At 39.9% G+C, this 21372-nt stretch overlaps 8 non-coding genes and 5 pseudogenes across 8 annotated transcripts; all 13 read left to right on the forward strand.

The window, feature by feature from the left end:
• The first annotated feature begins 184 nt into the window (after positions 1 to 184).
• LOC120036403 lies at positions 185 to 303 on the forward strand. Its single transcript, XR_005474495.1, has one exon. It is a non-coding gene; the product is annotated as a 5S ribosomal RNA (ribosomal RNA).
• Positions 304 to 995: 692 nt separating this feature from the next.
• On the forward strand, positions 996 to 1145 carry LOC120036416 (annotated as a pseudogene).
• A 672-nt stretch (positions 1146 to 1817) lies between these two features.
• Positions 1818 to 1936, forward strand: LOC120036398. Its single transcript, XR_005474490.1, has one exon. It is a non-coding gene; the product is annotated as a 5S ribosomal RNA (ribosomal RNA).
• A 669-nt stretch (positions 1937 to 2605) lies between these two features.
• Positions 2606 to 2724, forward strand: LOC120036404. The gene has a single exon (XR_005474496.1). It is a non-coding gene; the product is annotated as a 5S ribosomal RNA (ribosomal RNA).
• Positions 2725 to 3436: 712 nt separating this feature from the next.
• Positions 3437 to 3601, forward strand: LOC120036405. Its single transcript, XR_005474497.1, has one exon. It is a non-coding gene; the product is annotated as a U1 spliceosomal RNA (small nuclear RNA).
• Positions 3602 to 4268: 667 nt separating this feature from the next.
• Positions 4269 to 4387, forward strand: LOC120036395. The gene has a single exon (XR_005474488.1). It is a non-coding gene; the product is annotated as a 5S ribosomal RNA (ribosomal RNA).
• Positions 4388 to 5083: 696 nt separating this feature from the next.
• LOC120036417 lies at positions 5084 to 5233 on the forward strand (annotated as a pseudogene).
• A 672-nt stretch (positions 5234 to 5905) lies between these two features.
• Positions 5906 to 6024, forward strand: LOC120036396. Its single transcript, XR_005474489.1, has one exon. It is a non-coding gene; the product is annotated as a 5S ribosomal RNA (ribosomal RNA).
• Positions 6025 to 6717: 693 nt separating this feature from the next.
• Positions 6718 to 6867, forward strand: LOC120036406 (annotated as a pseudogene).
• A 672-nt stretch (positions 6868 to 7539) lies between these two features.
• LOC120036399 lies at positions 7540 to 7658 on the forward strand. Its single transcript, XR_005474491.1, has one exon. It is a non-coding gene; the product is annotated as a 5S ribosomal RNA (ribosomal RNA).
• A 691-nt stretch (positions 7659 to 8349) lies between these two features.
• LOC120036423 lies at positions 8350 to 8500 on the forward strand (annotated as a pseudogene).
• Positions 8501 to 9053: 553 nt separating this feature from the next.
• Positions 9054 to 9172, forward strand: LOC120036400. Its single transcript, XR_005474492.1, has one exon. It is a non-coding gene; the product is annotated as a 5S ribosomal RNA (ribosomal RNA).
• Positions 9173 to 11685: 2513 nt separating this feature from the next.
• LOC120036420 lies at positions 11686 to 11839 on the forward strand (annotated as a pseudogene).
• The last annotated feature ends 9533 nt before the right edge of the window (positions 11840 to 21372 follow it).

Consider the following 21372-nt stretch of genomic DNA (forward strand, 5'->3'; position numbering starts at 1 on the left):
TTAGCAAGGTTTGTTTGTATTTCATCCAACTATCTGTGCTAAAAAGTGATGGCTACAGTATATGTAATTTCTTCCACTTTTTGAGTGAGCCAAAGTTCAAGCTGCTTATCTAATTGGTGAGAATGCAATGTCTGTTTATCAGACTCACTTTGACTTTATATGGTGTACCAAGAGATGTGCCTTCGCTTACGGCCATACCAGCCTGAATACGCCCGATCTCGTCTGATCTCGGAAGCTAAGCAGGGTCGGGCCTGGTTAGTACTTGGATGGGAGACTGCCTCGGAATACCAGGTGCTGTAAGCCTTTTGTCCACTAGGGGGTGTTGGCATTATTTCATCAGCAACACTGCCTTGTAGTAAGCATTTGATGCTGAATTGACTAAATGCAGCTTCTATGGGCTAGTCTCCCCTGCCCTTTTAATACGATCAAAGTTCCTTGTGTTGTCAGGGAGCAACTGCCTTTTATTTATAAGACAAATAAGAATATTGTTACTGAATGCAGCTTGTGTGTGCTTTGTGCTCCCTCGCCCTGTTCAAATGATCAAAGGAAATAATGCTGGTGAGGAGTGGAACTGGACTGGTGTCTGATGGCCCTGTGTTTTCCATGTTGGAATTACAACCCTTCTTTTATGGAGTAAATCAAAAGCACAAGAGAATGTGAGATGTTATCGATAATAAATCAATTGGTTTCATGCATTTGTCAGTGTGTGTGTGTGTGTCTGAATGTGATTGTATTTCGTCATATCGCAAACATTTGTGATATCAGATAGGTTAAGATATTAAAAAGTAATTGGTCATTTTTTCGACAGTGTTGCATGATGGGAATCTAGTGGTTCACTGATATAATCTAGTAAACAAAATAAACTACTTTTTCACCACTCTGTGTGCAAGTGCATTCCTAAACGGCATTTAACGCAGGTCGATGTGATACGATATTATCAGAACACAAAGTGGTTACCGTTAGCGGAAAATGTTGGCACTGGAGAGACTTTTCCTCCACTAAGCAGAAGAGATACCGTGATCAAGAAGGTGGTTCACCCAGTGTGGGGCTCAGCCATTGCACTCTGGCTGTGCTGACCCCTTGCGAATTTTCCAAATGTGGGAATCTCGATTGCATAATTTATGGTAGTGGTCGTTTGCGCTTTACTCTGATGTCTTTGTAAATAATAAACCTTTGCTTGGCGGCAGGCTTGAGGATGACTTGAGTCAACTGACTGTGCTTATGGAGATCTTTGAAGTCAGTTGTGAAAGAGACTTTGTGGACCAATCGAAAGGTGGAAACATTTGTTTGTAGCAAAACATTGTTGGCATTTTGTCGAAACATTATGTTGCGAAATGCAGCATTGTATTTATGCCACGCTGGTACTTCAATCAAGAGATAGTTGAGAAGCCAGTCTAACCCTCCCCCCGGTCATGATGTGTCATGCGCTTCCAATATGAAATTGTCCATACATGCGTTCCTCCTTAGCACAGAACAATGCAATAGGTTTTCAACATCCAGAGCTTTTGTGTATTTATTGTGGCTAGTAGGATAGCTGCATGGGAAACTGTTGCTGATGATGTATTTGTCAGAAGTCATTGTATTTGTCCGTTTTTTCCCACAAGGCTGAAATATGTGCCCTCGCTTTGAAATGTTAGCAAGGTTTGTTTGTATTTCATCCAACTATCTGTGCTAAAAAGTGATGGCTACAGTATATGTAATTTCTTCCACTTTTGGAGTGAGCCAAAGTTCAAGCTGCTTATCTAATTGGTGAGAATGCAATGTCTGTTTATCAGACTCACTTTGACTTTATATGGTGTACCAAGAGATTTACCTTCGCTTACGGCCATACCAGCCTGAATATGCCCGATCTCGTCTGATCTCGGAAGCTAAGCAGGGTCGGGCCTGGTTAGTACTTGGATGGGAGACCGCCTGGGAATACCAGGTGCTGTAAGCCTTTTGTCCACTAGGGGGTGTGGCATTATTTCATCAGCAACACTGCCTTGTAGTAAGCATTTGATGCTGAATTGACTAAATGCAGCTTCTATGGGCTAGTCTCCCCTGCCCTTTTAATACGATCAAAGTTCCTTGTGTTGTCAGGGAGCAACTGCCTTTTATTTATAAGACAAATAAGAATATTGTTACTGAATGCAGCTTGTGTGTGCTCTGTGCTCCCTCGCCCTGTTCAAATGATCAAAGGAAATAATGCTGGTGAGGAGTGGAACTGGACTGGTGTCTGATGGCCCTGTGTTTTCCATGTTGGAATTACAACCCTTCTTTTATGGAGTAAATCAAAAGCACAAGAGAATCTGAGATGTTATCGATAATAAATCAATTGGTTTCATGCATTTGTCTGTGTGTGTGTGTGTGTCTGAATGTGATTGTATTTTATTTGTCCGTTTTTTCCCACAAGGCTGAAATATGTGCCCTCGCTTTGAAATGTTAGCAAGGTTTGTTTGTATTTCATCCAACTATCTGTGCTAAAAAGTGATGGCTACAGTATATGTAATTTCTTCCACTTTTGGAGTGAGCCAAAGTTCAAGCTGCTTATCTAATTGGTGAGAATGCAATGTCTGTTTATCAGACTCACTTTGACTTTATATGGTGTACCAAGAGATGTGCCTTCGCTTACGGCCATACCAGCCTGAATACTCCCGATCTCGTCTGATCTCGGAAGCTAAGCAGGGTCGTGCCTGGTTAGTACTTGGTTGGGAGACTGCCTCGGAATACCAGGTGCTGTAAGCCTTTTGTCCACTAGGGGGTGTGGCATTATTTCATCAGCAACACTGCCTTGTAGTAAGCATTTGATGCTGAATTGACTAAATGCAGCTTCTATGGGCTAGTCTCCCCTGCCCTTTTAATACGATCAAAGTTCCTTGTGTTGTCAGGGAGCAACTGCCTTTTATTTATAAGACAAATAAGAATATTGTTACTGAATGCAGCTTGTGTGTGCTTTGTGCTCCCTCGCCCTGTTCAAATGATCAAAGGAAATAATGCTGGTGAGGAGTGGAACTGGACTGGTGTCTGATGGCCCTGTGTTTTCCATGTTGGAATTACAACCCTTCTTTTATGGAGTAAATCAAAAGCACAAGAGAATGTGAGATGTTATCGATAATAAATCAATTGGTTTCATGCATTTGTCTGTGTGTGTGTGTGTGTGTCTGAATGTGATTGTATTTCGTCATATCGCAAACATTTGTGATATCAGATAGGTTAAGATATTAAAAAGTAATTGGTGATTTTTTCGACAGTGTTGCATGATGGGAATCTAGTGGTTCACTGATATAATCTAGTAAACAAAATAAACTACTTTTTCACCACTCTGTCTGCAAGTGCATTCCTAAACGGCATTTAACGCAGGTCGATGTGATGTGATATTATCGGAACACAAAGTGGTTACCATTAGCCGAAAATGTTGGCACTGGAGACACTTGCCCTCCACCGATGACTATAACTCATACTTACCTGGCAAGGGAGATACCGTGATCAAGAAAGGCGGTTCACCCAGGGCGAGGCTTAGCCATTGCACGCCAGCTATGCTGACCCCTGTGAATTTCCCAAATGTGGAAATCTCGATTGCATAATTTATGGTAGTGGGGGACTGCGTCCGCGCTCTCCCCTGATGTCTTGTTTAATGACAAACCGTTGCTTGGCGGCAAGCTTGAGGATGACTTGAGCCAATTGCCCGTGCTTATGGAGATCTTTGAAGTCAGTTGTGAAAGACACTTTGTGGACCAATTGAAAGGTAGAAACATTTGTTTGTAGCCAAACATTGTTGACATTTTGTGGAAACATCATGTTGCGAAATGCAGCATGGTATTTATGCCACGCTGGTACTTCAATCAAGAGATAGTTGAGAAGCCAGTCTAACCCTCCCCCCGGTCATGATGTGTCATGCGCTTCCAATATGAAATTGTCCATACATGCGTTCCTCCTTAGCACAGAACAATGCAATAGGTTTTCAACATCCAGAGCTTTTGTGTATTTATTGTGGCTAGTAGGATAGCTGCATGGGAAACTGTTGCTGATGATGTATTTGTCAGAAGTCATTGTATTTGTCCGTTTTTTCCCACAAGGCTGAAATATGTGCCCTCGCTTTGAAATGTTAGCAAGGTTTGTTTGTATTTCATCCAACTATCTGTGCTAAAAAGTGATGGCTACAGTATATGTAATTTCTTCCACTTTTGGAGTGAGCCAAAGTTCAAGCTGCTTATCTAATTGGTGAGAATGCAATGTCTGTTTATCAGACTCACTTTGACTTTATATGGTGTACCAAGAGATGTGCCTTCGCTTACGGCCATACCAGCCTGAATACGCCCGATCTCGTCTGATCTCGGAAGCTAAGCAGGGTCGGGCCTGGTTAGTACTTGGATGGGAGACCGCCTGGGAATACCAGGTGCTGTAAGCCTTTTGTCCACTAGGGGGTGCTGGCATTATTTCATCAGCAACACTGCCTTGTAGTAAGCATTTGATGCTGAATTGACTAAATGCAGCTTCTATGGGCTAGTCTCCCCTGCCCTTTTAATACGATCAAAGTTCCTTGTGTTGTCAGGGAGCAACTGCCTTTTATTTATAAGACAAATAAGAATATTGTTACTGAATGCAGCTTGTGTGTGCTTTGTGCTCCCTCGCCCTGTTCAAATGATCAAAGGAAATAATGCTGGTGAGGAGTGGAACTGGACTGGTGTCTGATGGCCCTGTGTTTTCCATGTTGGAATTACAACCCTTCTTTTATGGAGTAAATCAAAAGCACAAGAGAATGTGAGATGTTATCGATAATAAATCAATTGGTTTCATGCATTTGTCTGTGTGTGTGTGTGTGTGTGTCTGAATGTGATTGTATTTCGTCATATCGCAAACATTTGTGATATCAGATAGGTTAAGATATTAAAAAGTAATTGGTGATTTTTTCGACAGTGTTGCATGATGGGAATCTAGTGGTTCACTGATATAATCTAGTAAACAAAATAAACTACTTTTTCACCACTCTGTGTGCAAGTGCATTCCTAAACGGCATTTAACGCAGGTCGATGTGATACGATATTATCAGAACACAAAGTGGTTACCGTTAGCGGAAAATGTTGGCACTGGAGAGACTTTTCCTCCACTAAGCAGAAGAGATACCGTGATCAAGAAGGTGGTTCACCCAGTGTGGGGCTCAGCCATTGCACTCTGGCTGTGCTGACCCCTTGCGAATTTTCCAAATGTGGGAATCTCGATTGCATAATTTATGGTAGTGGTCGTTTGCGCTTTACTCTGATGTCTTTGTAAATAATAAACCTTTGCTTGGCGGCAGGCTTGAGGATGACTTGAGTCAACTGACTGTGCTTATGGAGATCTTTGAAGTCAGTTGTGAAAGAGACTTTGTGGACCAATCGAAAGGTGGAAACATTTGTTTGTAGCAAAACATTGTTGGCATTTTGTCGAAACATTATGTTGCGAAATGCAGCATTGTATTTATGCCACGCTGGTACTTCAATCAAGAGATAGTTGAGAAGCCAGTCTAACCCTCCCCCCGGTCATGATGTGTCATGCGCTTCCAATATGAAATTGTCCATACATGCGTTCCTCCTTAGCACAGAACAATGCAATAGGTTTTCAACATCCAGAGCTTTTGTGTATTTATTGTGGCTAGTAGGATAGCTGCATGGGAAACTGTTGCTGATGATGTATTTGTCAGAAGTCATTGTATTTGTCCGTTTTTTCCCACAAGGCTGAAATATGTGCCCTCGCTTTGAAATGTTAGCAAGGTTTGTTTGTATTTCATCCAACTATCTGTGCTAAAAAGTGATGGCTACAGTATATGTAATTTCTTCCACTTTTGGAGTGAGCCAAAGTTCAAGCTGCTTATCTAATTGGTGAGAATGCAATGTCTGTTTATCAGACTCACTTTGACTTTATATGGTGTACCAAGAGATGTGCCTTCGCTTACGGCCATACCAGCCTGAATACGCCCGATCTCGTCTGATCTCGGAAGCTAAGCAGGGTCGGGCCTGGTTAGTACTTGGATGGGAGACCGCCTGGGAATACCAGGTGCTGTAAGCCTTTTGTCCACTAGGGGGTGCTTGGCATTATTTCATCAGCAACACTGCCTTGTAGTAAGCATTTGATGCTGAATTGACTAAATGCAGCTTCTATGGGCTAGTCTCCCCTGCCCTTTTAATACGATCAAAGTTCCTTGTGTTGTCAGGGAGCAACTGCCTTTTATTTATAAGACAAATAAGAATATTGTTACTGAATGCAGCTTGTGTGTGCTTTGTGCTCCCTCGCCCTGTTCAAATGATCAAAGGAAATAATGCTGGTGAGGAGTGGAACTGGACTGGTGTCTGATGGCCCTGTGTTTTCCATGTTGGAATTACAACCCTTCTTTTATGGAGTAAATCAAAAGCACAAGAGAATGTGAGATGTTATCGATAATAAATCAATTGGTTTCATGCATTTGTCTGTGTGTGTGTGTGTGTCTGAATGTGATTGTATTTCGTCATATCGCAAACATTTGTGATATCAGATAGGTTAAGATATTAAAAAGTAATTGGTGATTTTTTCGACAGTGTTGCATGATGGGAATCTAGTGGTTCACTGATATAATCTAGTAAACAAAATAAACTACTTTTTCACCACTCTGTGTGCAAGTGCATTCCTAAACGGCATTTAACGCAGGTCGATGTGATACGATATTATCAGAACACAAAGTGGTTACCGTTAGCGGAAAATGTTGGCACTGGAGAGACTTTTCCTCCACTAAGCAGAAGAGATACCATGATCAAGAAGGTGGTTCACCCAGTGTGGGGCTCAGCCATTGCACTCTGGCTGGGCTGACCCCTTGCGAATTTTCCAAATGTGGGAATCTCGATTGCATAATTTATGGTAGTGGTCGTTTGCGCTTTACTCTGATGTCTTTGTAAATAATAAACCTTTGCTTGGCGGCAGGCTTGAGGATGACTTGAGTCAACTGACTGTGCTTATGGAGATCTTTGAAGTCAGTTGTGAAAGAGACTTTGTGGACCAATCGAAAGGTGGAAACATTTGTTTGTAGCAAAACATTGTTGGCATTTTGTCGAAACATTATGTTGCGAAATGCAGCATTGTATTTATGCCACGCTGGTACTTCAATCAAGAGATAGTTGAGAAGCCAGTCTAACCCTCCCCCCGGTCATGATGTGTCATGCGCTTCCAATATGAAATTGTCCATACATGCGTTCCTCCTTAGCACAGAACAATGCAATAGGTTTTCAACATCCAGAGCTTTTGTGTATTTATTGTGGCTAGTAGGATAGCTGCATGGGAAACTGTTGCTGATGATGTATTTGTCAGAAGTCATTGTATTTGTCCGTTTTTTCCCACAAGGCTGAAATATGTGCCCTCGCTTTGAAATGTTAGCAAGGTTTGTTTGTATTTCATCCAACTATCTGTGCTAAAAAGTGATGGCTACAGTATATGTAATTTCTTCCACTTTTGGAGTGAGCCAAAGTTCAAGCTGCTTATCTAATTGGTGAGAATGCAATGTCTGTTTATCAGACTCACTTTGACTTTATATGGTGTACCAAGAGATGTTCCTTCGCATACGGCCATACCAGCCTGAATACGCCCGATCTCGTCTGATCTCGGAAGCTAAGCAGGGTCGGGCCTGGTTAGTACTTGGATGGGTGACCGCCTGGGAATACCAGGTGCTGTAAGCCTTTTGTCCACTAGGGGGTGTGGCATTATTTCATCAGCAACACTGCCTTGTAGTAAGCATTTGATGCTGAATTGACTAAATGCAGCTTCTATGGGCTAGTCTCCCCTGCCCTTTTAATACGATCAAAGTTCCTTGTGTTGTCAGGGAGCAACTGCCTTTTATGCATAAGACAAATAAGAATATTGTTACTGAATGCAGCTTGTGTGTGCTTTGTGCTCCCTCGCCCTGTTCAAATGATCAAAGGAAATAATGCTGGTGAGGAGTGGAACTGGACTGGTGTCTGATGGCCCTGTGTTTTCCATGTTGGAATTACAACCCTTCTTTTATGGAGTAAATCAAAAGCACAAGAGAATCTGAGATGTTATCGATAATAAATCAATTGGTTTCATGCATTTGTCTGTGTGTGTGTGTGTGTCTGAATGTGATTGTATTTCGTCATATCGCAAACATTTGTGATATCAGATAGGTTAAGATATTAAAAAGTAATTGGTGATTTTTTCGACAGTGTTGCATGATGGGAATCTAGTGGTTCACTGATATAATCTAGTAAACAAAATAAACTACTTTTTCACTACTCTGTGTGCAAGTGCATTCCTAAACGGCATTTAACGCAGGTCGATGTGATATGATATTATCAGAACACAAAGTGGTTACCGTTAGCGGAAAATGTTGGCACTGGAGAGACTTGCCCTCCACTAAGCAGAAGAGATACCGTGATCAATGAAGTTGGTTGACCCAGTGTTGGGCTCAGCCATTCCACTCTGGCTGTGCTGACCCCTTTTGAATTTTCCAAATGTGGGAATCTCGATTGCAAAAATTATGGTAGTGGTCGTTTGCGCTTTACCCTGATTTCTTTGTTAATGATAAACCGTTGCTTGGCGGCAGGCTTAAGGATGACTTGAGTCAACCGACTGTGCTTATGGAGATCTTTGAAGTCAGTTGTGAAAGAGACTTTGTGGACCAATCGAAAGGTGGAAACATTTGTTTGTAGCAAAACATTGTTGGCATTTTGTCGAAACATTATGTTGCGAAATGCAGCATTGTATTTATGCCACGCTGGTACTTCAATCAAGAGATAGTTCTTTTGTGTATTTATTGTGGTTAGTAGGATAGCTGCATGGGAAACTGTTGCTGATGATGTATTTGTCAGAAGTCATCTTATTTGTCCGTTTTTTCCCACAAGGCTGAAATATGTGCCCTCGCTTTGAAATGTTAGCAAGGTTTGTTTGTATTTCATCCAACTATCTGTGCTAAAAAGTGATGGCTACAGTATATGTAATTTCTTCCACTTTTTGAGTGAGCCAAAGTTCAAGCTGCTTATCTAATTGGTGAGAATGCAATGTCTGTTTATCAGACTCACTTTGACTTTATATGGTGTACCAAGAGATGTTCCTTTGCTTACGGCCATACCAGCCTGAATACGCCCGATCTCGTCTGATCTCGGAAGCTAAGCAGGGTCGGGCCTGGTTAGTACTTGGATGGGAGACCGCCTGGGAATACCAGGTACTGTAAGCCTTTTGTCCACTAGGGGGTGTGGCATTATTTCATCAGCAACACTGCCTTGTAGTAAGCATTTGATGCTGAATTGACTAAATGCAGCTTCTATGGGCTAGTCTCCCCTGCCCTTTTAATACGATCAAAGTTCCTTGTGTTGTCAGGGAGCAACTGCCTTTTATGCATAAGACAAATAAGAATATTGTTACTGAATGCAGCTTGTGTGTGCTTTGTGCTCCCTCGCCCTGTTCAAATGATCAAAGGAAATAATGCTGGTGAGGAGTGGAACTGGACTGGTGTCTGATGGCCCTGTGTTTTCCATGTTGGAATTACAACCCTTCTTTTATGGAGTAAATCAAAAGCACAAGAGAATCTGAGATGTTATCGATAATAAATCAATTGGTTTCATGCATTTGTCTGTGTGTGTGTGTGTGTCTGAATGTGATTGTATTTCGTCATATCGCAAACATTTGTGATATCAGATGGGTTAAGATATTAAAAAGTAATTGGTGATTTTTTCGACAGTGTTGCATGATGGGAATCTAGTGGTTCACTGATATAATCTAGTAAACAAAATAAACTACTTTTTCACTACTCTGTGTGCAAGTGCATTCCTAAACGGCATTTAACCTTTACCGAACCTCAACCCCGTATCCGGGATCACCCCCCACCCCCCACACACTGATTAGCATAGCTAGCATAGCTTCACAAGTAGATAGTAGCATCTAAATATCATTAAATCACAAGTCCAAGACACCAGATGAAAGATACAGATCTTGTGAATAAAGCCACCATTTCAGATTTTTAAAATGTTTTACAGGGAAGACAAAATATGTAAATCTATTAGCTAAACACGTTAGCAAAATACACCACTATTCTAACTCCATCAGTTTCTTACTCCTTCAGGTGCTATCACCAATTCGGCTCAACTAAGATATTGATAGCCAATAACCTATAAAAAAAACCATCAGATGACAGTCTGATAACATATTCATGGTATAGGATAGTTTTTGTTAGAAAAAAGTGCATATTTCAGGTAGAAATCACAGTTTACAATTGCACCGACCATCACAAATCGACTAGAATTACTAGATAGAGCAACGTGTATGACCAATTTACTCATCATAAAACATTTCATAAAAATAGACAAAGCATAGCAATGGAAAGACCCAGTTCTTGTGATTTCAGACCATATTTCAGATTTTCTAAGCGTTTTTCAGCGAAAACACAATAAATCGATAAGTTAGCATACTACATGTGCAAACGTTACCAGAGCATCGATTCCAGCCAAAGAGCGCTATAACGTAATCACCGCCAAAAGATATTAATTTTTTCACTAACCTTCTCAGAATTCTTCCGATGACACTCCTGTAACATCATTTTACAACATACATATACAGTTTGTTCGAAAAGGTGCATATTTAGCCATACAAAACCGTGGTTACACAATAAAAATACTAGGAAATCAAGCCTCAATATGTCTGACGTCATCTATCAGAGTGATCTAGTTTAATTGAAAGCTAATCATATACTTGACTAAAAAATACAGGGTTGACAGGAATCGAAAGACAAATTAGTTCTTAATGCAACCGCTGATTTACATTTGTAAAATTATCCTTACTTTTCAATACAGGGTTCGCCAAGTGAAGCTATACCAAACAAAATGGCGAAATATGCGTTTAAAATATTTCGACAGAACAACAATTTATCATATTAAATATTGCTTACTTTGAGCTGTTCTTCCATCATATTCTTGGGCAATGTATCCTTTCTATGTTATAAACGTCTTTTGGTCGATAGATGTCCTCTGTCCTTCGAAATATCCACTAACGATCGAACGGGACCCCAAAACGTGTCCAAAGTTTCAGAGTGCACAACAAAGAAATTCCTCAAAATCGCACTAAACGGATATAAATTGCTATAAAACGGTTTAAATTAACTACCTTATGATGTTTCTAAGTCCTATATCGAATTAAATTACAGACGGATACATTTCAAGTTGATAACCGAGCCTGTGAAAATGGCGTCCGGAGGTCCCTTCCTGCGTAAGGGCGAGCGTCGAAAGGGGGGCTACTCTCACTCCTTGGTCTTTTATAACCTCTGAGAGCTACCTAGAAGGCCCATTCCACTTCTCATTGGTTACTGACATCCAGGGGAAGGCGGGTGCAGTTCGTGTCGTTCCATAGGATAGACAGAGACCTTAAAAACTGATCTGAAACCAGAGCTTCGCTCTCAGACCTTTCACTGTCTGTCATGGATTTCGCTGTAGAAAGAGTTCTGGGTCACCCACAGACATCATTTCAACGTTGTATGAAACTAGAAGGTGTTTTCTATCCAATATAATTAATAATATGCATATTGTACGAGCAAGAATTGAGTACTAGGCAGTTTAATTTGGAGACGACAAAATGCTAATTCGGAACAGCACCCCCTGTAGTCGCAAGAAGTTAACGCAGGTCGATGTGATATGATATTATCAGAACACAAAGTGGTTACCGTTAGCGGAAAATGTTGGCACTGGAGAGACTTGCCCTCCACTAAGCAGAAGAGATACCATGATCAAGAAGTTGGTTCACCCAGTGTGAGGCTCAGCCATTCCACTCTGGCTGTGCTGACCCCTTTTGAATTTTCCAAATGTGGGAATCTCGATTGCAAAATTTATGGTAGTGGTCGTTTACGCTTTACCCTGATTTCTTTGTTAATGATAAACCGTTGCTTGGCGGCAGGCTTAAGGATGACTTGAGTCAACCGACTGTGCTTATGGAGATCTTTGAAGTCAGTTGTGAAAGAGACTTTGTGGACCAATCGAAAGGTGGAAACATTTGTTTGTAGCAAAACATTGTTGGCATTTTGTCGAAACATTATGTTGCGAAATGCAGCATTGTATTTATGCCACGCTGGTACTTCAATCAGGAGATAGTTGAGAAGCCACTCTAACCCCCCCCCGGTCATGATGTGTCATGCGCTTCCAATATGAAATTGTCCATACATGCGTTCCTCCTTAGCACAGAACAATGCAATAGGTTTTCAACATCCAGAGCTTTTGTGTATTTATTGTGGCTAGTAGGATAGCTGCATGGGAAACTGTTGCTGATGATGTATTTGTCAGAAGTCATTGTATTTGTCCGTTTTTTCCCACAAGGCTGAAATATGTGCCCTCGCTTTGAAATGTTAGCAAGGTTTGTTTGTATTTCATCCAACTATCTGTGCTAAAAAGTGATGGCTACAGTATATGTAATTTCTTCCACTTTTTGAGTGAGCCAAAGTTCAAGCTGCTTATCTAATTGGTGAGAATGCAATGTCTGTTTATCAGACTCACTTTGACTTTATATGGTGTACCAAGAGATGTTCCTTCGCATACGGCCTTACCTACCTGAATACGCATTTCCTGATTGGAGAAGTGACGACAGGTGCGAGTGTCTGAGCTGTGAGTGAGTGTTTGCTGGAGAGTGTTTGCTCGAGAGCTATTTTTGTTAATTAATTGGTTTTTGCAATATAATTTATTATTTTCTTCAGTTGAATAGTTTTAAGTTTGGTTAGTCTTCCCCCTTGCAGTTTTTCTGCTTGGGGGAGAGTTTTTTGGATTCATTTTTTTACTATGACGGACAACATGGAAAAGACAAACGGAATGGACAAAGACAACGAAAAGGCGCAACGGAAGAAAAATGAAGATAAAGAAGAAATGAAATATGGCAAGGAATACACGGTGGCAATTGAGTTGGAAGGAGAAGACAAGGTGACGACAATGGAACTACTAAGAGCAATTAAGGAGGTGTGTGGAGAGGTGGTGGGATGCCGAATGAAAGGGGAGAAGAAGTACGAAATTACGATGAGAAATGAAAAAGGAAAAGAACGTCTAATGGATGGATTAAGAATAAAGGATACAAAGATTCTGGCGAGAGATATTAATGTGAAGGAAGTGGTGGTGTCGTTCATGAATCTCCCAGTATATGTAGAAGACGGTGTGATACTGGGCAAGCTGAGTAGCTGGGGAGTGGCGGCTGTCTCGGAGATAAGGAGGAGAGTGTGGCCAGGAACAGAGGTGGTTGACGGGACACGTTTCTGCAAGGTCAAGTTCACAGAAAAAGTGACATCATTACCTTATTCTACAAGAATTGAGACGTTGGAGGGAGCAGAATATTTCAGAGTCATCCATGACAAACAGGTCAGAGTGTGTCGTATGTGTATTCAACCCGGGCACATAGTTAAAGACTGCCCGGAATTTAAGTGTTTTAAGTGTGGCAATCAAGGACACTATGCGAGGGAATGTGATGGAGAGAAGGAAAGGAATTTTTGTGGTGGATGCAGAAAGAGAGTGGCGGAGTGCAACTGTGGAGAGGTTAGGGCTGGAGAGGGGAGTCAAACACTATTCGAGGAAGCAGTTGTATTGTCGAAAGAAGGAGAAGAAGATGGAGGAGAGGACGTGGTGGAGGGTGGAGAGACGGAAGAAGGAAGAAGGAAGAAGGACCAGAAGATAAATGAAATTGGGAGCAGTATGGACTCAGAAGTAAGAAGAGGGAGTTTTCAGGAGGAGGGGGGGAGTGGAATGGGGGGAAGCACGGGGGACTCACAGGTTTTGGGGGAAGGCACAGCACTAACAAGTAGCTCGGGGGGTGAAGAAATGGAGGGGGTTATGGAGTTGATGACAATACCAGAGACGGTGATGAGCACGGGGAGCACAACGACTATACAAGAAACGGAGATGAATACGGGGAGCACAACGGATGTGGATGTCAAGAGGGTGAGTTGGCTGGAAAACATGGACTTGGAAGAGATATCGGATACGGAGGATGGAGAAAAGATTGAAAGAACGAGGGAAGGATACAGGAAGAGGAAAGCGGCGGGAAGAGGGGGAGAGAAAGGGTGGAAGAGGAAAGAAACTGGATAACAGGTAGAGGAAAATGAAATTATATTTTATCATTTTATTATTTATTAGAATGGTAAATATAATGTCAATAAATGCAAATGGATTGAGGACAATGGGAAAATTTAATAGAATAATAAAAATGAAGAAGTCAGATATTTTATGTATTCAAGAGACGCACTGGGATAATGTATGTGTTTTAGAAGTTAAAAAAATATGGAGGGATTTTATTTATGTAAACAACGGCAGAGGGAATTCAAGTGGGGTTGCTATTTTATTGAGGAGGGATGTGGTGGATAATGTGAAACAGATATATAATGATAATAATGGGAGGATTTTAATTGTAGATTTTGAATATATGAGTATGGTTTTTAGAATTATAAATATTTATGCGCCTAATACTGAAATAGAGCGCAAAGATTTATTTTTAGAAATAGGGAAATGGTGTGAGGGAAACTGTATTGTAGTTGGGGATTTTAATGTTAAAATGGATAGACTGGATATGACAAGAGGAGCTATTTTTAGAAGTGATGTATCTAGGGGGGTTTTAAAGAAGATGATGTTAGAAAAAGGAATAATTGATATATGGAGAGAGGAAAATCCAGAAAAAAGAGAATTTTCTAGAAGGCAGGTGGTTTTAGGGGATTTGAAACAAACGAGGATAGATCTGGTTTTAGTAAAAGAAGGTTTAAGGAATTTTATGAAAGATATTAAGTATGTTTTTACAACTTTTAGTGATCATGCAGGTTTAACATTTTCAGTGGGATTAGATAAGGAAAGAACAGGGGGTGGAATATGGTGTATGAATGCAGGGTATTTGGGAGATGAGGAATATGGGAAACAACTTAAATCTTTGATAGCATGTGAAATGGAGGATAAGCAGAAAGAGAATGATAAGTGTTCATGGTGGGATAAGGTTAAGGAAAAAATAAAAGTTTTTAGTATAGGATATGCAAGGAAAAAGAGAGGTAGGATGAAAAGAGAAGAAAATGAGTTGAGGGCTAAATTGGATAAAGAAATGAGGAAGTGTGACAGTGAACCTAATTATAATATAGGAAAGTTTTTGGAATTAAAAGCACAATTGACTAAATATGAAATAGATAAGTGTAAGGGTGCAATTATAAGAAGTAAGGCAAAGTATGTTTTGGAGGGGGAGAAATGTACTTCATTTTTTCTTGGATTAGAGAAGAATAAACAGAGGAGAACATATATTAGAGAGATCGAAAATATAAAGGGTGAAGTTGTCAATGATTATGTAGAGGTTTTAGAAACAGTGCAGAATTTTTATAAGGATTTATTTAAGAAAGGGGAGGTGGATGAGGGGTGTGTAAAGGAGATATTGGATAGTGTGGATGTGCAAATTAATGTAGAGGATAAACAAATGTGTGATGGGAAGATAACATTGACTGAAGTTAAAGATGCGATTAAGGGTTTACAAGTAAATAAGAGTCCTGGAGTAGATGGAATAATTGCAGAGTTTTATAAAATATATGCCAGTTTTTTAGCACCTATTTTATTGGAAGTTTATCAATATATGGAGGATAATGATAGTATTTCTGAATCTATGGTGACAGGACTGATAACGATTTTATATAAAAATAAGGGGAGTAAATTAAAATTGGAGAATTATAGGCCAATTAGTTTATTAAATTCGGATTATAAGATTTTAGCAAAGATACTGGCAAATAGAATGAAGCAAGTTTTAAATGATATTATAGCACCTACACAGAATTATAGTGTGCCTGGTAGAGATATTGCGGATACAATTAATACAATTAGAGATGTGATAAATAAAATGAATCATGATAAGATGGGGGGAATTGTTTTAAGCATAGATTTAAATAAAGCTTTTGATAGGGTGGAACATGATTTTATGTTTAGGGTAATGGATAAATATGGTTTTGGTAATAGAATAATAGGATGGATAAAATTATTATATAAGAAGGCAAAAAGTAGGGTGAAATGTAATGGGGTTTTAACCGATTCTTTTATTCTTGAGAGATCTGTGAGACAGGGGTGTCCTTTATCAGCTTTATTATTCGTTTTATCGGTAGAACCTTTAGCAGCATTTCTTAAAAGAGATAATCTTATAAATTGTGTAGAGACTCCGCAAGGAGGTTTTAGTTTGATACATCAATACGCAGATGATACCACTATAACAGTTAGAGATGAGGGTAGTGTAAAAAGGGTGATGGAGTGTTTTAAAGTATATGGACAAGCATCGGGTGCAAAGGTTAACATGGAGAAGTCAGTAGTAATGTATATTGGGAAGATTAATGAGGGGAATTTTCCTTTTAAAGTGGTTAAAGATTATTTTAAGGTATTAGGAGTGTTTTTAGGGGTGAAAGAAATGGAAGCTAGGGATTTGACATGGAGTGGTGTAATAAATAAAGTTAGAAAGGTGGTAAATATGTGGAGGGGGAGGTCTTTGAAATTAAAAGGGAAAGTAATTGTCATAAATTCATTGTTGATGTCAATATTTATTTATGTAATGAATGTTTTGGATATGCCAGAATGGGTTTTATCTGAAATGAATAAAATTGTAGTTGATTTTTTATGGGAAGGGAAGGGGGTGAGAATAGCTTTTAAAACTTTGATTGCAGGTTATGAGGAGGGGGGTTTGAAGTTGGTAGATTTAAGTGTAAGGAAAACAGCAATTAGAGTAAAAATGGTACGGAAATATTTATTTGGTGAATTGGATTATGGGTGGAAAAGGTTTTTTAAAGAGTATTTGCAGGAGGTTGGGAGGATGGGGGACAATGGTTTATTGATGAGTATGAAGAAGGAAATGTTAGGTAATATACCTTTGTTTTACAGAGAAGTGTTTGAGGCTTGGGGGCGGTTTTTACCAAATATTTATTATGAATGTACCAGTTTAGAAAATATTTTAAATCAGCCGATATTTTTAAATCCAAAGATAAAGTGCAATAATATGATGTTGTTTTGTAAATATTTTATGAGGGCTGGGATGAGGCAGATAGGTGACATAGCATATGAGGTAATTCCTGGGTTTCTTCCATTTCAGGCTATATATGACAATGTGGTTGAAGTAGATGAAGAAATAAGTAAAACTACTGTGGAGAATATGTACAAGAAAATATTGGGATGTATTCCCGGGGAGTGGGTGATTTTAATAAACAAAGAGGTGGTCAAAAGATCTAGGGCTTTACCAGTTTTATATTATGAAAGTAATGGGGAGAAACATGATTTATCAGGTCTAAAAGTTAAAATGGTTTATAGAAAATGTATTTTAAAAGAGATAAAAAGTCCTGCTGCGGAGAAAGTGTGGTCTAGGGTGTTTCCAAACATGGATGTAAAATCAATATGGAAGAATGTAAATGTAAAATATAATTTTATAGAATGTGAAGACAATGATTTTAAATTGAAACATAATAGGATTTTTACAAATGTGGTTTTGCATCAAATAAATAGGGATATTAAAAGAGAATGTGATATTTGTGGTACGGGGGTGGAAAATTTGATGCACTTTTTTATTGAATGTAGTAGGTTGAAAGATTTTCATGAGTTTTTAAAAGGACTTTTAGTAAAACATTGGGGAGAAGAGATTTTTACTGGGGTGGAGTGGAGGAGGTTGTTTCTTTTTGGTGTAAATGGGAAAAGTAAAGTTTTAAATATTAATTTGGTGAATTTTGTAATAAGTCATGCTAGATATGCGATAAGATTAAGAAGGAATTTAGGTCATTATGAAGGGAAAATTGTGAATGTGGAAGGTTTTTTTAGGAGCATATTAGAGAGAGATATAGAGATAATATATAGATACGGTGGAGGAAATTTTGAAAAATTGTTTGTGTGGGGGAGTACTTTTATTGAAATTCTGTCAAATGGGAAACTTGTATTTCATTATTAAGTGGATTTAGTGGATGATTGTGTTTTTTAATAGGTTTTATTTTATTTATTTTTTTTTTTTTTATTTTGTAAAAGGATGAATTGTTCATCCTTTTTTATTATTGATTGAATGTTGTAAATATTATGTGATTTTTCATAATAAAAGATAAAAAAAAAAAAAAAATACGCACGATCTCGTCTGATCTCGGAAGCTAAGCAGGGTCGGGCCTGGTTAGTACTTGGATGGGAGACCGCCTGGGAATACCAGGTGCTGTAAGCCTTTTGTCCACTAGGGGTGTGGCATTATTTCATCAGCAACACTGCCTTGTAGTAAGCATTTGATGCTGAATTGACTAAATGCAGCTTCTATGGGCTAGTCTCCCCTGCCCTTTTAATACGATCAAAGTTCCTTGTGTTGTCAGGGAGCAACTGCCTTTTATTTATAAGACAAATAAGAATATTGTTACTGAATGCAGCTTGTGTGTGCTTTGTGCTCCCTCGCCCTGTTCAAATGATCAAAGGAAATAATGCTGGTGAGGAGTGGAACTGGACTGGTGTCTGATGGACCTGTGTTTTCCATGTTGGAATTACAACCCTTCTTTTATGGAGTAAATCAAAAGCACAAGAGAATCTGAGATGTTATCGATAATAAATCAATTGGTTTCATGCATTTGTCTGTGTTAGCCAGTAGAATGGAGGGACGATCAGAGGTCCTCCATCTTATTATCTAGTGACTGTACATTAGCCAGTAGAATGGAGGGACGATCAGAGGTCCTCCATCTTATTATCTAGTGATTGTACATTAGCCAGTAGAATGGAGGGACGATCAGAGGTCCTCCATCTTATTATCTAGTGATTGTACATTAGCCAGTAAAATGGAGGGACGATCAGAGGTCCTCCATCTTATTATCTAGTGACTGTACATTAGCCAGTAGAATGGAGGGACGGTCAGAGGTCCTCCATCTTATTATCTAGTGATTGTACATTAGCCAGTAGAATGGAGGGACGATCAGAGGTCCTCCATCTTATTATCTAGTGATTGTACATTAGCCAGTAGAATGGAGGGACGGTCAGAGGTCCTCCATCTTATTATCTAGTGATTGTACATTAGCCAGTAGAATGGAGGGACGATCAGAGGTCCTCCATCTTATTATCTAGTGATTGTACATTAGCCAGTAGAATGGAGGGACGATCAGAGGTCCTCCATCTTATTATCTAGTGACTGTACATTAGCCAGTAGAATGGAGGGACGATCAGAGGTCCTCCATCTTATTATCTAGTGACTGTACATTAGCCAGTAGAATGGAGGGACGATCAGAGGTCCTCCATCTTATTATCTAGTGATTGTACATTAGCCAGTAGAATGGAGGGACGATCAGAGGTCCTCCATCTTATTATCTAGTGACTGTACATTAGCCAGTAGAATGGAGGGACGATCAGAGGTCCTCCATCTTATTATCTAGTGACTGTACATTAGCCAGTAGAATGGAGGGACGATCAGAGGTCCTCCATCTTATTATCTAGTGATTGTACATTAGCCAGTAGAATGGAGGGACGATCAGAGGTCCTCCATCTTATTATCTAGTGATTGTACATTAGCCAGTAAAATGGAGGGACGATCAGAGGTCCTCCATCTTATTATCTAGTGACTGTACATTAGCCAGTAGAATGGAGGGACGATCAGAGGTCCTCCATCTTATTATCTAGTGACTGTACATTAGCAAGTAGAATGGAGGGACGATCAGAGGTCCTCCATCTTATTATCTAGTGACTGTACATTAGCCAGTAAAATGGAGGGACGATCAGAGGTCCTCCATCTTATTATCAAGTGACTGTACATTAGCCAGTAGAATGGAGGGACGATCAGAGGTCCTCCATCTTATTATCTAGTGACTGTACATTAGCCAGTAGAATGGAGGGACGATCAGAGGTCCTCCATCTTATTATCTAGTGACTGTACATTAGCCAGTAAAATGGAGGGACGATCAGAGGTCCTCCATCTTATTATCTAGTGACTGTACATTAGCCAGTAAAATGGAGGGACGATCAGAGGTCCTCCATCTTATTATCTAGTGACTGTACATTAGTCAGTAGAATGGAGGGACGATCAGAGGTCCTCCATCTTATTATCTAGTGATTGTACATTAGCCAGTAGAATGGAGGGACGATCAGAGGTCCTCCATCTTATTATCTAGTGATTGTACATTAGCCAGTAAAATGGAGGGACGATCAGAGGTCCTCCATCTTATTATCTAGTGACTGTACATTAGCCAGTAGAATGGAGGGACGGTCAGAGGTCCTCCATCTTATTATCTAGTGACTGTACATTAGCCAGTAGAATGGAGGGACGATCAGAGGTCCTCCGTCTTATTATCTAGTGATTGTACATTAGCCAGTAGAATGGAGGGACGATCAGAGGTCCTCCATCTTATTATCTAGTGACTGTACATTAGCCAGTAGAATGGAGGGACGATCAGAGGTCCTCCATCTTATTATCTAGTGACTGTACATTAGCCAGTAGAATGGAGGGACGATCAGAGGTCCTCCATCTTATTATCTAGTGACTGTACATTAGCCAGTAGAATGGAGGGACGATCAGAGGTCCTCCATCTTATTATCTAGTGACTGTACATTAGCCAGTAGAATGGAGGGACGATCAGAGGTCCTCCATCTTATTATCTAGTGACTGTACATTAGCCAGTAGAATGGAGGGACGATCAGAGGTCCTCCATCTTATTATCTAGTGACTGTACATTAGCCAGTAGAATGGAGGGACGATCAGAGGTCCTCCATCTTATTATCTAGTGACTGTACATTAGCCAGTAGAATGGAGGGACGATCAGAGGTCCTCCATCTTATTATCTAGTGACTGTACATTAGCCAGTAGAATGGAGGGACGATCAGAGGTCCTCCATCTTATTATCTAGTGACTGTACATTAGCCAGTAGAATGGAGGGACGATCAGAGGTCCTCCATCTTATTATCTAGTGACTGTACATTAGTCAGTAGAATGGAGGGACGATCAGAGGTCCTCCATCTTATTATCTAGTGATTGTACATTAACCAGTAGAATGGAGGGACGATCAGAGGTCCTCCATCTTATTATCTAGTGACTGTACATTAGTCAGTAGAATGGAGGGACGATCAGAGATCCTCCATCTTATTATCTAGTGATTGTACATTAGCCAGTAGAATGGAGGGACGAGGTGGACAGTTTTCCCTTACCTTAAGCTTCCAATCAACAACATCAAACTAGCTGGAAAGAGAACAAGGTATTTACTGCTCTTGTTTCAGAAATCTTTCTAATTCTTTTGAACGTGTACTGAACGGATATTTGTGTTGTAATTGACGTTCTGAAGTCTGCTAGCAATATGCCGTTGTTAGCTGTAGCCTAGCTCCTCTGTTTGTGCTGGCTAATATGAGTTAATCTTGCACCAGATTAGCAAGCTGTTAGCACATGATAAACTATTTGGGTAGAAATCCTCATGCATATTGATGCATTTGATGTATG

Source organism: Salvelinus namaycush, unplaced genomic scaffold, assembly GCF_016432855.1.
Source record: "Salvelinus namaycush isolate Seneca unplaced genomic scaffold, SaNama_1.0 Scaffold1326, whole genome shotgun sequence".
In the NCBI taxonomy this organism is placed as follows: domain Eukaryota; kingdom Metazoa; phylum Chordata; class Actinopteri; order Salmoniformes; family Salmonidae; genus Salvelinus; species Salvelinus namaycush.